This window comes from Mytilus californianus, unplaced genomic scaffold (assembly GCF_021869535.1).
Source record: "Mytilus californianus isolate M0D057914Y unplaced genomic scaffold, xbMytCali1.0.p SCAF_2, whole genome shotgun sequence".
NCBI classification, from domain to species: Eukaryota; Metazoa; Mollusca; class Bivalvia; order Mytilida; family Mytilidae; genus Mytilus; species Mytilus californianus.
This window is the reverse complement of record NW_026262668.1, coordinates 108,255,079-108,277,116: the sequence shown is the minus strand read 5'-3', so window position 1 is coordinate 108,277,116 and position 22,038 is coordinate 108,255,079. Positions and strand designations below refer to the sequence as shown.

The window sequence follows — 22,038 nt, the reverse complement described above, 5'->3', positions numbered from 1 at the left end:
TTCAGGTAAATCAAAACAGCAAAGAATTTTTAGTTATTGTAAAAATTGTATCGAACGAGTTTGGAATTAAATTTGAAATGTATTTTACACGCTTATTATTACTCTGAGCTCTATAGCTATTACGTCTCATCGTGTATTACCATTACTCTGAGCTCTATAGCTATTACGTCTAAATTTAAGTTTTTATTCTGTAGTTAGTCACCACTTCGGTGTTATCTTGCATATCTATTATATAGTCATTTTTTTATAAATTTTAAACTTACTGTTTGCAAAAGTATGAATTATTCTAAATACTAAGGATTTTCTTATCCCAGACATATAACCTTAGACGTATTTGGCACAACTTTTTGGAACTTTTGGTCCTCAATGCTCTTCAACTTTGAACTTGTTTTGGCTTTCGAACTATTTTGATCTGAGCGTCACTGGTTAGTCTTGTGTGGACGAAACGCGCGTCTTGCGTATTAAATTTTAAACCTGGTACCTTTTGTTAGCTATTATTCGTATGTTTCTCTGTCCTATATGTTCTCCCATTTATTTGTATTGTAGTCCTGTCATGTAATGTTGTCATTTTTTTATGTTATATTTAACATTGCCATAAAAGGGGGAGGTTTGGCTAGCCACAAAACCAGGTTCAACCCACCATTTTTTCTTAGAATGTCCTGTACCAAGTCAGGAAAATGGCCATTGTTATATTATAGTTCGTTTCTGTGTGTGTTACATTTTAATGTGTTTCTGTTGTGTCGTAGTTCTCTTATATTTAATGTGTTTCCCTCAGTTTTAGTTTGTAACCCGGATTTGTTTTTTGCTCAATCGATTTATGAATTTCGAACAGCGGTATACTACTGTTGCCTTTATTTATCGAGTATTATCATTACTCTGAGCTCTATAGCTATTACGACTTATCGTGTATTATCATAACTCTGAGCAGCTCTGTAGCTATTATGTCTTATGGTGTAGAATCATATTCCGGCTTCTAGTTATTACGTCTTATCATGATGTATCATTACTCTGAGCTCTACGTCTTATCGTGCATTACCATCACTTTGAGCTCTTTAGTTATTTTCAGGGGTTGTAAGCACGTAAAACTGGTCTACCTCATAACAGGTTATGCTTGAAGACTATCTGGGCAATGATGTTGTGATTTAATAGATAAGATGTCTTATTTAGTTTATAGGATATCTTTGTTAGTATATAAGATATCTTATTTAGTTTATATTATAACGGCTTACCATATATGTATAGTAGAAGACTATTACCCTGTCGACGCACCCAGCATCGCTACCTTTGGAAAACAAGTGATTCCCTTACTTTGTGTTTTTTTACTTTGATTGTCTTCTTAATAAATTTTTGAGATTTGAACATCGGTAAAATACTGATGTTTAAATGTATCATATGATTTATAGTCACATTGTTCTAAGTCCTATTTATTATGGTCTATAAGGTTGTATCATTGTTCTGAGCTCTAGTTGTAAGGGTCTATTAGCTTTTATCATTGATCTGAGCTCTAGTTGTATGGGTCTATTAGCTTTTATCATTGTTCTGAGCTCTAGTTGTAAAGGTCTATTAGCTTGTATCATTGTTCTGAGCTCTAGTTGTAAGGATCTATAAGCTTGTATCATTGTTGTGAGCTCTAGTTGTAAGGGTCTATTAGCTTGTATCATTGTTCTGAGCTCTAGTTGTAAGGGTCTATTAGTTTGTATCATTGTTTTTGAGCTTTAGTTGTAAGGGTCTATTAGCTTGTATAATTGTTCTGAGCTCTAGTTGTGAGGGTTTATAGCTTGTATCATTGTTCTGAGCTCTAGTTGTAAGGGCCTATTAGCTTGTGTCATTGTTCTGAGCTCTAGTTGTAAGGATCTATAAGCTTGTATCATTGTTCTGAGCTCTAGTTGTAAGGGTCTTTTAGCTTGTATCAATGTTCTCAGCTCTAGTTGTAAGGGTCTATTATCTTGTATCATTGTTCTGAGCTCTAGTTGTAAGGATCTATTAGCTTGTATCATTGTTCTGAGCTCTAGTTGTGAGGGTCTATTAGGTTGTATCATTGTTTTGAGCTCTAGTTGTAAGGGTCTATTAGTTTATATCATTGTTGTGAGCTCTAGTTGTAAGGATCTATAATCTTGTATCATTGTACTGAGCTCTAGTTGTAAGGGTCTATTCGTTTGTATCATTGTTTTTGAGCTCTAGTTGTAAGGGTCTATTAGCTTGTATTATTGTTAAGAGATCTAGTTGTAAGGGTCTATTCGTTTGTATCATTGATCTGAGCTCTAGTTGTAAGGGTCTATTAGCTTGTATCATTGTTCTGAGCTCTAGTTGTAAAGGTCTATTAGCTTGTATCATTGTTCTGAGCTCTAGTTGAAAGGATCTATAAGCTTGTATCATTGTTCTGAGCTCTAGTTGTAAGGGTCTATTAGTTTGTATCATTGTTTTTGAGCTCTAGTTGTAAGAGTCTATTAGCTTGTATCATCGTTCTGAGCTCTTGTTGTAAGGGTCTATTAGCTTGTATCATTGTTGTGAGCTCTAGTTGTAAGGATCTATAAGCTTGTATCCTTGTTCTGAGATCTAGTTCTAAGGGTCTATTAGTTTATATCATTGTTGTGAGCTCTAGTTGTATGGATCTATAATCTTGTATCATTGTACTGAGCTCTAGTTGTAAGGGTCTATTCGTTTGTATCATTGTTTTTGAGCTCTAGTTGTAAGGGTCTTTTAGCTTGTATTATTGTTAAGAGATCTAGTTGTAAGGGTCTATAAGCTTGTATTATTGTTTTGAGCTCTAGTTGTAAGGCTCTATTAGTTTATATCATTGTTGTGAGCTCTAGTTGTAAGGATCTATAAGCTTGAATCATTGTACTGAGCTCTAGTTGTAAGGGTCTATTAGTTTGTATCATTGTACTGAGCTCTAGTTGTATGGGTCTATTAGCTTGTATCGTTGTTCTGAGCTCTAGTTGCAAGGGTCTATTAGCTTGTATCATTGTTCTGAGCTCTAGTTGTAAGGGTCTTTTAGTTTATATCATTGTTGTTAGCTCTAGTTGTAAGGATCTATAAGCTTGTTTCATTGTTGTGAGCTCTAGTTGTAAGAGTCTATTAGTTTGTATCATTGTTTTTGAGACCTAGTTGTAAGAGTCTATTGGCTTGTATCATCGTTCTGAATACTAGTTGTAAGGGTCTATTAGCTTGTATCATTGTTGTGAGCTCTTGTTGTAAGGATCTATAAGCTTGTTTCATTGTTGTGATCTCTAGTTGTAATGGTCTATTAGTTTGTATCATCGTTCTGAGTATTAGTTGTAAGGGTCTATTAGCTTGTATCATTGTTGTGAGCTCTAGTCGTAAGGATCTATAAGCTTGTATCATTGTTTTGAGCTCTAGTTGTAAGGGTCTATTAGTTTGTATCATTGTTTTTGAGACCTAGTTGTAAGAGTCTATTGGCTTGTATCATCGTTCTGAATACTAGTTGTAAGGGTCTATTAGCTTGTATCATTGTTGTGAGCTCTTGTTGTAAGGATCTATAAGCTTGTTTCATTGTTGTGATCTCTAGTTGTAATGGTCTATTAGTTTGTATCATCGTTCTGAGTATTAGTTGTAAGGGTCTATTAGCTTGTATCATTGTTGTGAGCTCTAGTCGTAAGGATCTATAAGCTTGTATCATTGTTTTGAGCTCTAGTTGTAAGGGTCTATTAGTTTGTATCATTGTTTTTGAGATCTAGTTGTAAGAGTCTATTAGCTTGTATCATCGTTCTGAGCTCTAGTTGTAAAGGTCTATTAAGTTGTATCATTGTTCTGAGCTCTAGTTGTAAGGGTCTTTTAGTTTATATCATTGCTGTGAGCTCTAGTTGTAAGGATCTATAAGCTTGTATCATTGTACTGAGCTCTAGTTGTAAGGGTCTATTAGTTTGTATCATTGTTTTTGAACTCTAGTTGTAAGGGTCTATTAGCTTGTATCATCATTCTGAGCTCTAGTTGTAAGGGTCTATTAGCTTGTTTCATTGTTCTGAGCTCTATTTGTAAGGGTTTATCAGGTTGTATTATTGTTCTGTTCTAGTTGTAAGGGTCTATTAGCTTGTATCATTGTTCTGAGCTCTAGTTGTAAGGGTCTGTAAGGTTGTATCATTGTTCTGAGCTCTTATTATTATCAGTTAGTATCATTTGACTTGGCACTTTTGTTATCACGGTCTATCAGATAGTATCATTGGTGTGTGCTCTTGATATTTTGATCCATCAGGTAGAATCTTTGTTATGATCTCTTGTTAATAGGGTCTTTCAAATAGTACCATTGTTCTGAGCTCTAATCATTAGGGTCTAGCAAGTAGTATAATTGTTGTGAGCTCTGTTTATTATGGTCTATAAGGTAGTATCATTGTTGTGAGCTCTTGCTTATCAGGTAGTGTCATTGTTATGAACTTCTGTCATTAGGGTCTATCAAGTAGCATCATTGTTTCGGGCTCTTGATATTGAGGTCTATCATGTAGTTTCATCATTGTGAGCTCTTGATATTGGGGTCGATCAGGTAGTTTAATTATTGTGAGTCTTTGATATTGGAGTCTATCAGGAAATATCATTGTTCTAAGCTCTCGATATTGGGGTCTTTCGGGTAGTATCATTGTTATGAGCTTAGTTATAATGGTCTATTTGACGTAATATTACTTTTTTGAGCGTACAGTGTTTTTTCGTGTATTATCACAGTTCTCTGAAACTATAGGTTATATTTTCATATGTTTTTATTTTGTTTTTGTTTTGGGGGAGGGTCCTTCGCTAAAGAGGTGTTGAAAATATTATTTTTCTCTGAAGTCATTCAATTTTACTTAAATTATTCAAGTAGCAATGCTTTCCATGACCTAGTACATTCAATCCTATAGATTAATCCAAGGACAAACTTTTTTACTTATGATTTGATATAATACTTCAGAATGCGTTTCATTGTTATTAATTTTTTGATTTAGCTTTTATTATCTTGTTTTCTTGTTACACAAGATTCAAAAGATATTATTACACAAGATTCAAAAGATATTATAACCGAAAGTCTGTAATCATTTTTGTTTTATTTATGAAACGTTACTAGATGACAAATTATGTGTACTTGCTCTAATTGAAAGGTCTTATATCTACTTATTAGATCACTGTCCTTTGTATGAGTTAATACAGGGATTTATTGGGTTGTCTTATTATAATTGTTGTAAGTAGATACATTATTATTGACTCCAAAGATTTTATTCTATTTTCACAAATAGACTGATTTTGTTTTCCCCAGAATGATGATATTCAAAGTTATTGTGAAACTACATATTCTATACATACAATCTAAGACTCTTTCATCTTGCAGTAGTATTAAAACATTTGACTTTCTACACTTTACACAAGTATTCCCCATTCCAAACTAAAAGACAAATTGAAAGAGTTGGTCCTGCTTTGTTTCATAAAAAAGAATGGCCAACGTAGATACAAGTATCTGGTCTTATGGAGGGATAAATCCTACTTTGTAAAAAATCACTCTGATTCTAACAAAACATTCTCTGAAACAGACATTATCAAGATGCTTGATATCTTGATTGACAACATATTTGTTACGTTTGGAAGACGTGTTTTTCAACAAACAATCGGCATTCCCATGGGAACCAACTGTTCTCCTCTTCTTGCCTACTTGTTCCTTCATTCATACGAGGCTGACTTCATACAGGAACTTCTTAGGAAGAAAGAAAAGAAGTTAGCAGTATCCTTTAACTTTACTTTCCGCTTCATAGATGATGTTCTCTCACTAAATACTGTAATTCAAAATTTGGTGATTTTGTTGAACGCATCTATCCCATCGAACTTGAGATAAAGGACACAACAGATACAGTTAAGTCTGCCTCATATCTTGACTTACATCTAGAAATTGACAATGAGGGTCGGTTGAAAACAAAACTTTATGACAAAAGAGATGATTTCAGCTTCCCAATTGTGAACTTTCCATTTTTATGTAGCAACATTCCAGCAGCGCCTGCATACGGAGTATATATCTCTCAGTTGATACGATACTATAGGGCTTGTATTTCCTATCATGATTTCCTTGATAGAAGGTTGCTGCTCACAAGGAAGCTATTAAACCAAGAGTTCCAAGTTGAAATCATCCCTTCGTAAAATTTACGGACGCCATCACGAGTTGGTTGACCGTTACAGAATATCCGTTTCACAGATGATAACGGATATGTTCCTAATGTCGTAACTACAACCCCGTCCCCTTTCCCCGAATGTGACCTACTGAATTAGACTTATTACCGTGTGTGTACTAACATGAACAACACGACGGGTGCCACACGTGGAGCAGGATCTGCTTACCCTTCCGGAGCACCTGAGATCACCCCCAGTTTTTGGTAGGGTTTGTGTTGCTCAGTCTTTAGTTTTCTATGTTGTGTTTTGTGTACTATTGTTTGTCTGTTGGTTTTTTTTTTCTATTTTAGCCATGGCGTTGTCAGTTTATTTTCGACTTATGAGTTTGAATGTCCCTTTGGTATCTTTCGCCCCTCTTTTATAAAATAACATTTAATAATTCAATATGACATGAATACATAATTTGCGGTTATACCGTATATAAGATGCTGCGAGACTTAACGATGTGACAATTTGATTAGTATGCGAATGTAGCAGCGGAATTGTTGTCATTGTCTGTTACTGGTAAGTTTTACTTAATTTATTTCATGACATTTTATGACAAATTTAAATCATCTATACAGGAATATAACTTCAATTCATTCGAAGATTTTGGGATTTGATTAAAATTATCAAATTACTGATTAAATTCAACATATTTTTTTAACTTTATTAATAAAGCAGAAATATAGAACAGTTTCAACAATGGCTTTGAATAACATAAAAATGTTGACTCCATGTCAACGAGATAATAACCCAACGACAAAAATTACCAACCGAAAACAAGAGGGCAACACACAGTCTTAAACAATAGACACGTGTCTATACAATATGTCAAGCTTTAAATCGTCCCGAGACCATAAAAGCTGTGAATAAATTTAATAGGAACAATCATAAAAGGTCTCATTCAAACCCGATTCTCCAAAATAACGAAAGACAATCAGATATGAAATAAAACTACTAGTATTACCGCGGTTCCTGACTTAGGACTGAAAATAACATGTTGCGGGGTTAAACTACTTTTCTAGATCTCTTTAATCTCATGTATAAATGAAAATACATCCTCGTTCTTTGATACCACATCTCCTTATTTTGTACATACATCCTCGTTCTTTGATACCACGTCTCCTTATTTTGTACATACATCCTCGTTCTTTGATACCACATCTCTTTATTTTGTACATACATCCTCGTTCTTTGATACCACGTCTCCTTATTTTGTACATACATCCTCGTTCTTTGATACCACTTCTCCATATTTTGTACATACATCCTTGTTCTTTGATACCACGTCTCCTTATTTTGTACATACATTCTCGTTCTTTGATACCACATCTCCTTATTTTGTACATACATCCATGTTCTTTGATACCATGTCTCCTTATTTTGTACATACATCCTCGTTCTTTGATACCACATCTCCATATTTTGTACATACATCCATGTTCTTTGATACCACGTCTCCTTATTGTGTACATACATTCTCGTTCTTTGATACCACATCTCCTTATTTTGTACATACATCCATGTTCTTTGATACCACGTCTCCTTATTTTGTACATACATCCTCGTTCTTTGATACCACGTCTCCTAATTTTGTACATACATCCTTGTTTTTTGATACCACGTCTCCTTATTTTGTACATGCATCCATGTTCTTTGATACCACGTCTCCTTATTTTGAACAAACATCCTCGTTCTTTGATACCACATCTCCTTATTTTGTACAAACATCCTCGTTCTTTGATACCACATCTCCTTATGAAGTACATACCAGTATACAATAAAAACATTACAGGAAAAGCACTCAACGACATAAAAGGCAACAAAAACACAAAATAGATAACGAATCATAACGTTTTCAAAGAATCATAGCATTTATTGGAAGCAGGCTCAAAGTACTCAACTTTTAAGTTTTTATTATGGTAGCGATGATTCCCCTGACCTGTTTATTCAATCCTCAGCAAATCAATCGATCGTTCTTTTTAACTTTTGGCAAGCATATCTTCTTCTTCTATGATTTGATATAGTCATAGTCGTGGCTTATTGATATCTCCTAATGAACAGTGCTTTGTCAGGGAATATGATTTCAACACTGAGGCCTTATGTCCCACTTGGGATGAAGGGGATAAGTAAGTAAGTTATTTGAACATAAATATCTTATCTTAAATTTGAATGTAAATAAGACGTAAATAGTCGGTGTCTTGTAAATTTAAGAAGGGTAATTTTTCGACGAGAAGGAGCCAAGGGATACCGTAAACTTATTTTAATGTGTACCCTGTCATCATCATATATGATACCAGACTTAGAATATCTACCCAGGAATAAATTACCTGAGGTGTATAACGCAAAACCTTTCGGAATTGTGTGTCCTCTATGTTCTTTAGCTTAGTACTTTATTTGGCCTTGTTAACTTTTTTCATTCGAACGTCAATGATGAGTCTTTTGTAGATGAAACGCGCATCTGGTGTACAAAATGTTAATCCTGGTATCTATGATGAGTTTATTCTGAGTACAAACATCAGTAGTATTGCACTATTTAAAATGATACAGTTGCATCCCTTCTGTCAACTGTTCAGTGCAGGTTAGAAATATACAAACTAACAGTTTGTAAATTCTTGGTATTGCATGCATATATCCCGACATATGATATTTTTTTTCATCGATAACTTTTCCTTGAATAATTTTTTGTAACATTAACAAATTTTTTATTTCACTATCTACTTGTTAACAAGTGCTCCTTGGATAATTTATGGGCAACAACATATCGGTTTCCAAGAAAATATATATACATTGGTTTTAAAGAAAAGAGTTCACCGATTTGAGTGCATTCTATATTATTCGGTGACTTACAGTTTATAATTTCCAATACATCTGTCCAAAAGAAAGAAATATGAGATAAATGTGCATCGCTTTCGATTTACAGTTAGAATTCGACATAAAAAAGTTTTTACAAAAATGTATGGGTATTCTCCCAATCAATATATATATCGCTACTCGGTAAAAAATTGCATGCAAACTGTCGATTGAATGATTGAATGAGTGAAAAATTGATTGGTTGATTGATTGATTGATTGATTGTTGTTTTACTAAAACGTTCAACGGCAAAAATATTAGGACGTTCTTTTTTTCAACAGACTACCGGAACTAGATGAACTCAATATGTGAGAGTCGTTTGTCTGTATTATTGTACCTGAAAAAAGTACAAGTAAGGTTATCATACACGAGAAAAAACGATAGAGTAATATTGATTCTGTATTTTCTTTTCAGAACGTACTGGTAATCACGAACAATAAGCATGTTGGGAATCAGCATGGTTGTATTTTCATGTAAGTTACAGAATACAAGTTATTCTTTACATTACACGAAATTCACTTCGGTTTATAAACATCATTATTATTTTCTGAATTATGTATTACACAGGTAAAATAGCTACGGACGTATTACGTCCGTAAAAAATCCGTAATACGTCCGTATTATACGGAAAACCTAAGGACGAATAGTACCACGGACGTAAAACGTCCGTTGCTTCCCATCCATAATACGTCCGTATCAAACCGTAAAACATCCGTTAAACGTCCGTAATACGGATTTATAATGCTACGTCCGTAATACGGATGTTTAGTACCACGTCCGTAATACGGATTTTTTGTACCACGGACGTATAACGTCTATTAATATTATGCATATTATTATATAGAGATATTTTGAAAAAAAATACCTGTATGGTTTGATTTTTATGTAACAGTTATATTGCTGAAACTTTTGATGGAACTGTCAATGACAAAATGCTATACTTTATTTTAAGGTGATGATACTTTTTATCTGCATTTCCTTATATAGTCTCCTAGTGTTCTATCTAAAATTTGTTTCTGATGCAATACATACAAGGTTTTTGGCATAGAACTTTCTGTCAAACAGTGACTTGTTGTTTAACAAGTTGAATATTGATGATAACTCTGATTTAAAATCTTTTTTAACATTCAACATGAATATTCAAGAGTAAATCAACAATAATCATAAGTATTTCAGTGCTTGTCTTTGGTTCATATTTTGCTTTCATATATTAACTTGTTAAAATAAGGCTCTTAGTTTTCTCTATTTGTCATATCCAAACCTTTTCATAGCACACTATATAGTTCGGTTTTTTTCATTGTTGGAGGACATATGGTGACCTATAATTGCTCACTATCACATCATTTGAACTCTGGTGGATATTTTTCTCATTGGCAATTCAACCAAATTTCCTTACTTTTATATGATCTTTTAATTATATATCAAGAGTAATTGATCTCAAGAGTAATTGTGAATATTGTATTGTTTCCTTTTTACAGTTTTGAATGTATCTGTTTTCTTAAAACTTTCTTAGAACAAACATAATCTTTAATCTTCTTCAAAGTTCAAAATTTTATTTCCAAGGATTTTTATTCACATTCTAATTTCTTTACTTTAAAAGTCCATGAATGTCAAAATAAATGTCTTCTTTGTAAATTTAAATGTTGTATTTTTTGTAAAATTCCCATATTTGTGAGGTAGTCTTCTATGTCCTGTATTCATGGTATTGGTTATTCTTCACCATGTTCACTGTGAATGGTAACTGAAATAAAATATTCATAAATAATATAAATTTAACTTCCATGAAGTAATGTTATAATAATTAATAGTCTAATACACTTAAGAGGTCCCAAACCGCCTACAAATTATATGCCTATGACATATTGTGAGTTTTAGCATGTTAAAATAAATTGCTTTGCCGATTGCAGCTGGATAGGACCGCAGAGGTCCAACCCTGAACAGTTGGGGCAAAAATGGACACAATATTCGCACTTGATACAGGTCTGAATTTGGATTGTTATTAAATATTTGACAAATAATCGGTTTCTGACACAGAATAAATGTAGTCAAAGAACTAGAATTGGTTATATGATTTGAATTTATATTCATTTTTTGCTTTTGTGCAGTACACTATGCTGTTGCGAATTTTTTTAATTTCGGACGATGATGTGATTTTTCTCGCCTTACTTAATTTATATCAAAATATAAAATATGTGATAAAATTGCTACGACTTCGTAAATCACAAAACATAAGGTTGTGAGACTTATTGAGTTTGATCAGTTTCTTATTATTTTGCCTCAGTAATTGGTGGTTTATTTTGTTGGTTTCGACTTTGCGTGATTGCAATAAAGATATTTTGATAATCATTCATAACCGTTAACTTGTTTAACCATTTTTTTTTCAAGCAGTAAAGCATCGAAACCTAATTGTTGGCAGCAATTTAATTTCCTAAAAATTGGAGGAAAGCCAAATGTTTATCAAGTGCCTGTGCTTTTGGCTATTTCTGTGGTTGACATGTGATTTTTGGCGGTTGTATAAAAACTGCTGTCATGTCCATGTTTATTGTATTTTTTGTTGTAAGGTTGCTGTCAAACTAATGTAAGCCTTTCCTTTTACTTTCCTTTTATGAAATCTTAAAACAAAGTTGTGTGTGTACTCATATATCAATGTGCAGAAACAGTATCAATAGATTAATCAAACAATGAAGGAATTTTGATCAAACTACCATAGCCGTAACTTGGAAGAGCCTCTATTAAATACAAGCTGTAGGTTGAACCAGTATTTACAAAATTGTCAAAGCATGTTAAGCGTACAACTCATAGGTAACCAGTACCTCAACAAGACTTAGAGTGCACATGCTGACCATTTATTTTATGTTGAAATTCTTTAAGATAAAGGTAAAATTACTAAAAGTATCACAAAATCTTAACACTTTACAGATCTTTGACCATGAGGTGAAGGTCGGATAAATCCTATCAGACAGACATCTACACCAAACGATTTTTTTATACACCAAATATAGTTGACCTATTATTTAAGCTTGTAGTACTTGAAAATCAGCAAAAATACAAAAACTTAACATTGATAAATGAAATGAGGTCATACCCAAGATCAGATGAAACCTGCCAGACTGACTTGCCAGACTGATATACATGTACAGTTGACCTACTGCTTATAGGATTTGAGAAATGGACCTTGTCACTGATCAAAAAAGTGAAGAAGAAGTCAGGTGAACCCTTCTAACAGACATGTAGATGTTGCAAGGAACCCATATACCAAATATAGTTATAATATCCTATAACTCATACATGTCATAAGTGAGAAATTCACATGACAAAAGAACTATATATTTTTTTCAAGCAGTTATTGAACCATGAAAATGAGGTCGAGGACAATGGACATATGACAGACAGAATCTTTGTAACATAAGCCTCTGCAAACAAGATATGAAGTCCAGGGGTTGAAGTCATAAAACTTTGCTCAGTGCTCGGAGCACAAAAATCCTGCTCGAAACATGAAATCAAACATTTTGATTGGTTGATTTTGGAGTATGAGTACAAAAATCCGACTCAAAAGTTTTATGACTTCAAGGCCAGGTCTTCTACCTTCTGAAATATAAAGCTTTATACAAATCGTTGACAATGCCGCCAAGAATAGAAATACTTATGGCTATGTTTTGACAAAAAAACATTCTGATCAAAAAACAAAATTGAAAGTGTGAAATAGCATTATATTATATAAATAATAATGTCCTTTGGTCTTTTAAATGAATCATTGAGGATCATACCTCATCTTTTTATATTTATATGCTGGTTGAGCCTGGTTCATTGAAAAAGCTCCAAGGTTTATCCATGTACATAGTCTGATTGTTATATGTTTGCAAATTCATTCTGATAATGCAAAATCATTAATTGGTTGATTTTTCTTGCTTATTTTAATGTCCAGTGGCAAATATTTTATGTATTCTAAATGATAACAACTTATCAGTTCATAATATAGGCCAGTCTGACTAGGTACACAGCTACTTTAGTACAAGTAATATTGATGTACAGTTCTCAAGATGCATATCGAATGTACATCTGTAAAGCTGTATATTAACTGTACAGCTATAAAGTTTCATTTAATTTGGACCATTTTTCGGTTTTTCACATTTTTGCCATTTCCATGGTAACGGCAGCCATCTTGAAAATTCCAAACCCAAAGTGCACATCTGCACATGGGGATTGTCATTATGGAGCAGTTTTATCAATGTATGTCAAGTCATCTCCGAGAACTAAGCTGGACAAAAAGTGTGGAAGAATAATTCGTAGAATAACAATATGTCCCCCCTTTTATCAAAGGGGTGACATAATAATATGCAAAAGTTGATTGTTCAAAAGCGAATTAAAGGTATTTTCTTTCATAAATTGATCGGAAAAGATATGTGGACTGGTTGATTGATGGTTTGTGATCATGATTGATCAATTAATCGATTGATTGATCGATCGTTTGATTGATCGACAGTTTGTAAAAGGTGAGGGGACGTTTTTTTTTCGAATTCTGCACTTGATTAATTACTTGTTTGATATCAAAACTTGATTGATTGATCTCTTATCATGATTTGATCACTTTAATCATGATTTGATTGATTGATCAATACTTTGTATAGCCTAAAATGACACATTTTGCATTGGTTATTCCTTGTCTATACGTTTTGTACTGTTCAGTGTCAAATATCTAACGCACAATTTTACACGTAAGATTGAGAAATATACTCTATTTCCTCTTCTTACATCAGAAAAAAATGAATGGCGATTAAGGTTATTCTAACACTAGATTTGCTATTGCAAGCAATAGCGGAGGATGTCACCCCGTACTGGACATTGTCAAGTAGTAGCAATCATTTTGAGTGTACCAAAGTCAAATGGCACATCTATTATACATGCCTTTGATTCTGATTCCCCCCTCCCCCCCCCCCCCTTTTTCTCTTCTTGTAGAATAAGATTGATGTCTATATCACAGCTACTTTAGTACAAGTAATCTTGATGTACAGTTCTCAAGATGCATATCGAATGTACATCTGTAAAGCTGTATATTAACTGTACAGCTATAAAGCTGTATATAAACTGTACATCTGTAAAGCTGTATATCAACTGTACAGCTGTAAAGCTGTATATAAACTGTACATCTGTAAAGCTGTATATCAACTGTACAGCTGTTAAGCTGTATATAAACTGTACATCTGTAAAACTGTTTGTAAACTGTAGAGTTGATATACAGCTTTACAGCTGTACAGTTTATATACAGCTTTACAGATGTACATTCGATATGCATCTTTAGAACTGTACGTCAAGATTACTTGTACTATTGTAGCTGTGTAAGTTTGAAATGTAAATGCTATGATAGTTTGAACTTCTGACATCTCAAGTGTGTGTGTATGGAGCAGTAGAAGGGGCAAAGTAAGGATGCCTTGATGCATACATTACATGGGAAAGTGAGAAAAATAAGCAACAGTGTACATGTACAGATATACTTGAAACAGTTTAAGGTAGATAACATCAAATTATTTAAATTAACTGCAATTCTACAGATGAACTTACTTTGATATCAGTTCTTTTTTGCAGGACATTCACACCTACATGACATACATGTTCACCAGTGATATCAATCATTGTCAATACTGTACTTTCCTTTCATTTGGTAACAAGCTAAAATTGTATATATAAATAATTTAATCAAGAAGTCCAGACAAAAACTACATGTAGTATGAATTGATGCTCACTAATTTATACCTTTACTATATACTTTTACTTTTGAGTGACTTGAAACAAAATGTAAGCAAACAACAGAAAGAAGATCAACAGTTAAGCTTATAAAAAATTAATATAAATGTATGTGCAGATTTTAATAAAAGAAAAACCTTTCAATGTACCTTGGCAATGGATAAATTTTCTGTCAAAAAGCAAAAATATTTCAATAAACGGTTTCCCAAGCAAAGCTGGAAACGAACCCTGAACAGTTGGGGTAAAAATGAACACAATATTCAAGTTTGATATAGGTCTGAATTTGGATTGTAATCAAATATTTGACACATTATAGGGGGAAATTTCTGGATCCGCCACTGGGTATTGAACCTTTAGATTAAAGAGTACCATACACTTAAACTAAAGTTTTTTGTCCAGAAACCAAATGTCTTTAAAGGACAACAATGTGATAGCAGTATACTGTGTAGCAGTATACGACCCCATATTGTGGTTGTATAAAAAAATTGTTTGTTCTTTTAAACTTTTTCATAATTCATCTACAAGAAATGTAGGCCTGTTTGGGATTGCTTGCAATGCAATTTTCCTATAAATTCAACCTTATATAGTAATGCCGGATTTTGATTGGTTGGTAACCAGAGTATTTTTCGTACATTCTTATCCTTTTTACTCTATTTCTGTACTAAAAATCTTTAGTACCGGACATTTACTTTTAATATTTAGTACTACTTCTTTACTTAAAAATTATTGTAATATTTAGGTACGGTACCAGTATTTTACAGTACTTGTTTTGTACTAAAAATTTTGGTACAGAAATAATACCCACAGTGATCATAATATTCCATGTTTGAAAATCATAACTTTAAGAGATTTGAAATAGACAAACTATCAAAATGCTGAAAATGTAACGGTGTAATAACATGAATGAATAAATGTGGATAGTGTCCACATGTGGACACAGATGATGCCCCCACTTGCATACCATATAGTTATAAAGGGACATAACTGAAGAATGGAAAAAGTGACGCTACCCAAATTTGAACTTGATCTGAGTTTTGTGGTAATAAGCATTGTGTGTAAGTCTCATAACATTTGGTTGAAGCTAACTTAAGTAGAGAACAGAAACTAAAAATTTAGCAATTTTTCTATTTGTAAACATGCATAACTCTAACGTGAGTGTGTATAAGTTTTACAACATTTGGTTGAGACAAACTAAAAAAAATCAGCAATTTTTATGTTTATAAAAGGACATAACTCTAGAATGATAAAAGTGTTGCCACCTAATTTCGTACTTAATCTGTATTATGTAGTAATAAGCATTGTGTATAAGTTTCATAACATTTGGTTGAGGCAAACTCAAGTTAGAGAACGGAAACAAAAAAATTGTACTTGATCTCTACTGAGTTTTGTGGTAATGAATATTGTGTAAAGGTTTCATAATGTTTGGCTGGGGAAAACTTCAGTTACACAATGGAAACTAAAAATTTTGCAATCTTTCGATTTATAAAGGGGCATAACTCAATAATGGTTAAAGTGACACTACCCAAATTAAACTTGATCTGTGTTTTATCAGTGGAAGTCAAAATTAAACATTGCATTGTATAAAGCATTGATTGTAGTTGATTAAACTATAATCATGGTCAAAGGAAGATAACTCCAATTTTAAAAATATATTATAAACTTGATATTTAGAAGAAAATAAAAATTTTGCAATTTTTCCATTTATAAAGGGGCATAACTCTAGATCGGTTAAAGTGATGCCACCAAAATTCAAACTTGATCTGTGTTTTGTGGTAATAAGCATTGTGTATAAGTTTCATAACATTTGGTTGAGGCAAACTTAAGTTAGAGAACGGAAACTAAAAATTTTGCAATATTTTCTTTTATAAAGGGGCATAACTCTAGATCGGTTAAAGTGACCCCACCAAAATTCAAACTTGATTTGTGTTTTGTGGTAATAAGCATTGTGTATACCTTTCATAATATTTGGTTGAGGCAAACTAAAGTTAGAGAACGGAAACTAAAAATTTTGCAATATTTCCTTTTATAAAGGGGCATAACTCTAGATCGGTTATAGTGACGCCACCAAAATTCAAACTTGATCTGTGTTTTGTGGTAATAAGCATTGTGTATAAGTTTCATAACATTTGGTTGAGGCAAACTCAAGTTGGAGAACGGAAACCAATTTCGGGACGTATGGACGGACGGACGTACGTACAGACGGACAAGGGTAAAACTTAATGCCCCCTCCGCTAAGGTGGGGGCATAAAAACTGTAGTACTTAAATTTCAAGTACAAATCAAGTACTGTAAAATACAGGAACTTAATATCATGATAATTTTAAAGTAACAAAATGGTACTAAATATTAAAAGTAGATTTCCAGTACTACATAATTTTGGTACAGAAATAGTAGCTATGCAAAAGTAGCTGTGTAACCAATGTCAAGTTCTTTGACTACATTTATTCAGAAAACTATAATGTGTCAAATATTAATTTAAAACCAAATTCAGACCTGTATCAAGGAATCAGAAACTTGTCAACATTTAAGTTAAGTACTAAGGAGTATTATTACTACAACTGCACAATATTAATGACTTTACCATAAGTTATTTCTTAGTTTCCTTAAACTGACCTCATCACGAATATCAACAAATTGTTTACGGTTTTGTAAATAAAATAATTTGTCACTTCTAACATGGATAATTTTCGACTTGCCCACAACAAGAATCAAAACTTTGAACTCTATGACCTCAAACTTTAAAAAAATTTGGAGACTACATGAACATGATGTACCGAGTCTGACAAGAAAAAAATATTCAAATAAAGTCATCATTTTAATAACATACCTCTCATCACAAAATTATTCATTGACTACTGCTCCTCTGTGCTCATATGCACATAAATCAATATGACAATCTATGAATCCACTATATAATCTAGACATCAATGACCCAAATGAATTCTGTTCTGTTGCTTAGCTTCTCCTACTTCTCAAAGTACTTGTACTTTCATTGAAAATGCTAAAAGAAATAATGGTTAATGAAATGAAGTTATAATATCTGCCAAAATTGCCTTTAATATTTGATCCGGCAAAATTGGCTTAGTTTGATCTTTTAAAACTAGACCAACAAACAACCCTGAAAAAATAGAGGCTTCCAAGAGCCTCAGTCACTCACCAGTATCCACTGTGGTTTTGGAAATCATGTAAAATAACGTTTAAATCATAATAAATAGTATTAGATACCCCAATAATGATTGTGGCCAAGTTTGGTTAAATTTGGCCGAGCAGTTTTAGAGAAGATTTTAGTAAAAGATTACAAAAATTTACGAAAAATGGTTAATAAAATTGACTATAAAGGGCAATAACTCCTTAAAAGGTCAATTGACAATTTTGGTCCTGTCGACTTATTTGTAGGTCTTACTTTGCTGAACATTATTTCTGTTTACAGTTTATCTCTATCTCTAATAATATTCAAGATAATTACCAAAAACTGCAAAATTTCCCTAAAATTACCAATTCAGGGGCAGCAACCCAACAACAGGTTGTCTGATTTGTCTAAAAATTTCATAGCAGATAGAACTTAACCTGGTGAACGTTTTAACCCCACGTCAGATTTGCTCTGAATGCTTTAGTCTCAGAGATACATGTGTAGGACTCGGAACCGCGATGGTACTCCGAACTGCGATGGTCACGCCGAAGTGCGATGGTCCATGCTGATGTGCGTTGGTTAACACGCTGAAGTGCAATGGTCCATTGTGACACTAACTTGTTGTTAGATATGCTGAAGTGCGTTTGGTGGATACGCTGAAGTGCGATGGTCTAACTGTGACGTGTATACTAGCTAAATGCAATGGTCTGAAGTTGAAATCCCATTTTTAAATGTGGCGGTGTAGTGGTTAATGTGCTAGCCTCGCGTTTGGAAGACTGGGTTTTCTGGTCAGGTCAAAATAAAGACTTTAATTTTTAATTTGCTAATGTTTTGCTTAGTATACAACAGTATGAGGCAGAAAATAGACTGGATGGCTCAGATTAAGTATAATGGATTCAAGTTGGGGGACATTGTTTTTAAAATGAGCATTCAAGTGCGATAAAATAAAAAAAACGGGTATAGCACAGCGCTCTTTGTAGTACTAACTAAGCAGGATACATTTAATTTTATCAAATATACTAGTAACTTGTTCTTGTCATGTCAGTAGCTACGAAATTTCTCACAACACTCATGCATCTATTTATTTAATAAATCATAACAGTTTTTAAGAAATAAAAACTACCGATTACATTTATGCTTGACATATAGTGAGACATGACGCTTGTTCTGTCATTAGCTTGAGAATTAGCTGATTTTTCGCTAAGCAGCAGAAACTGAGAATTACAACAAGTTGGCACCATTTGGGTTTCTTTTGGCCTAACCCATAGCAGAATATTAATACTTTAAACAAAATAAAATAACCAAGATTGCCCGTTTTCTTACAAAGCATGCCGGACTCATTTCGAGAATAAAACAAAATTATCGCTACTTGATATAACGAAAACATTGCTAATATTAATTTATTATTTTAAAAGTTGTCCACACAAAATCATGTGATGTTAACTTGAGGAGAAGTCAAATTTTATATAAGACCAAGACATGCTCAAAACTGTTTGGGACTTAAATCGTTCGTTTCATTCTGTTTCCTTTCCTTCGTACGTACGAAACCTTCATCTACAAATCTTATTCTCCTGCCTGTGAATCCATTTGTTTCATAACGTTGTATTTGAAAACGTCACAATATCAAACGTCATGCAAAATCATCGCACTTCATCGAAAGGACCATCGCACTTCGACGTGGACCATCGCACTTCGGCGTGGACCATCGCACTTCAGCATCCCCATCGCACCTCCGAGTCCTACACATGTATAAGCCAAAAACTGCATTTTACCCCTATGTCCTATTTTTAGCCATGTTGGCATGTTAGTTAGCAGGAGAGGTCATCTGACACATATTTCTAACTAAATATCCTAATGATGTTTGTGGCCAAGTTTGGTTCAATTTGACTCCCTAGTTTCAGAAGAGAAGATTTTTGTAAAAGTTAACAGCGACGGACAACGACGACAGACGCCTTGTGATGAGAAAAGCTAATAAACAGCTGTGCCACGAGCGCATGATACACCCGTCGTCTTGTGTGTGAAGTTTTATGCAATAATCATAAATAGTTTCTGAGATACGGCGCGACATGTGAAAACCCCCCTTTTTTACAAAAAACTCAATAACTCTAAAATAAAATTTTGAATCATCACCAAAAAGTATACAGATCTTAAGATTAATATAAATAAGTAGTGTGTAAAGTTTTAAGTAATAATAATACATGTTTTTTGAGATACGGCGCGACATGTGAAAAAAACACACCCCTGTTTTAGCTATAAAGTCTTGTAACTACGAAAGTTTAAATCTTATTTTCACCAAAAAGTATGCAGATAGTTTGACCATCATAAGAAACAACTATGTTAAGTTTCATTAAATTTGGATAAGTGGTTCTCAAGTTACAGTGCGACATGTGGACGCCAGAGAGACAGACAGACAGACAGACGGCCGGAATCCGGACATTTGTATACCATAATATGTCCCGTAAAAATTTTGACAGGCGTATAAAAATGACTAAAAAATCAAAGTATTTAATCATTTTAATGTTCTAATGATCTAATCCATCATATAAAATCCATATGACCCTTGAATGAAGGGATGAACAAAAGCGGTTATATACATGTATAATTGGATCTCTGAATCTGTCATGATTTATAATGCCAATCTTTGGGCATCAACTTACCATCAAGTTATTTTAATAATCATGATACTTTTTGAAATTTGAAGTCATTCAAAAATGTTTAAATTATACCAAAAGTTGAACTAGTATTTGATATAAGGTAATATCTGAGAAATGGACTAAACGAGACAAGGTTTTGTGGTAAATACATGTACCTTGAAAGTTGTTATTGGCTTTGAACTAGCTGTTAGCAATTGGGAGTACTCTCAAATCTATACTTAGTCTTTTTAGTTTTGGGGATGTATAAATCTGCTTTAAAAGCCCTTTTCACACCAATATCCCAGCTAAGGTGGTTGGTTTAGCACCACAAACTACTAGTCTAGCCCCACCACAACCTTTTGAATGCGTCTGTCTCATGTCAGAAGCCTGTTAGTGTTATTCAGTGGTTCAGTTTGTCGTTTGTTGCTGTTTATAATATTTTGTTTTTTTGGTTCTGTTTTTTATTTATTACATTGTATAAATTAGTCTGTTAGTTTTCTGGTTTGAATTGATTTACAAATTTGTGATTCTCATATAGGGTCTTTAAAACCTGACTATGCGGTATTGGCTTTGCTCATTGTTGAAGGATGTACAGTGACCTATTGTTGTTAACTTCAATGTCATTTGATTTCTGGTGGAGAGTTGTCTTTTCTCATTGGTGTAAACAATATTTTATTTTGAAAATAATTACGTAATTTAAACATTATTATCATTACAATATGACAGATTTATTAGGATTGAAAAACAAGTGAATTTACACTTTTAAAAATTCCTCTATTTTTTCTCATTGGCAATCACCACATTTTCTTATTTTTATATTTACATTACATACATGTAAAGCAGACCTTTCATCTTCTCGAGGAGTCCACTTCCTATGTACAACCAGGGGGCCCAAACAGCATCATCATGCATGATTTTGAGTCAGCTAAAAAAAAGAATCAAATAGATTATGATACAATAAATTAATACATAAATTACATAATAATTTAATAATAAATAATGAATCTACAATCATATTTTAAGAAGTGAAACATCATTTTAAATCAATAAATATCATATATTAAATTTCGATTTTTTTGTATCAGTGTCTTCTAATTTCTGGGTAGATAAGTAAATACGGGCGAGTTGGCAGACCTTTATTTTTTTTATATTCTATATTCATTTGGATTTTACCCAAGTTAGGCGAGTTGCCATTGTTGACAGGAGTATATTTTACGGATTTAACCCTTTTCATAAGTGGGGCAATTTTTTTTAAAAGCGGGGCGAGTTGGTAAGGAAGCCACCACTTGATTTTTATGGGGTGGGGGCTAGGATAAGAATGTTATCCTGAATTTTTTTTTTAATTGAAATCTCTGTCCTGCCAGTTAATTTTTCACTATTTTCGTTCCTGGTAATTCTTTACATAAATCCTAGCTTTTTTTAACTTATAAGTGGAAGCAGGACAAATCGCCCCACTGGCAAATCGCCACACTTTTTCACCAACTCGCCCCACTTTTAAAAAAATCGCCCCAAACTGGTTTACTAACTCGCCCCACTTTTTAAAATATCGCCCCACTTGTAA

At 33.2% G+C, this 22,038-nt stretch overlaps 1 long non-coding RNA gene across 9 annotated transcripts in view; it reads right to left on the bottom strand.

The window, feature by feature from the left end:
- Positions 1–9,533: 9,533 nt before the first annotated feature.
- Positions 9,534–22,038, bottom strand: part of LOC127730693 (uncharacterized) — a 70,961-nt gene continuing 58,456 nt past the window's right edge. For 3 of the 9 annotated variants that reach the window (XR_007995239.1, XR_007995229.1, XR_007995233.1), the window contains exons 3-5: positions 17,542–17,715; positions 14,533–14,640; positions 9,534–10,714 (exon numbers count right to left, since the gene is read on the bottom strand). This is a non-coding gene — a long non-coding RNA (uncharacterized LOC127730693). Of the gene's footprint in view, positions 10,715–14,532; positions 14,641–17,541; positions 17,716–21,309; positions 21,403–22,038 lie in introns of all 9 variants that reach the window. The other 6 variants (XR_007995227.1, XR_007995237.1, XR_007995231.1 and 3 more) reach the window with 3 other exon arrangements.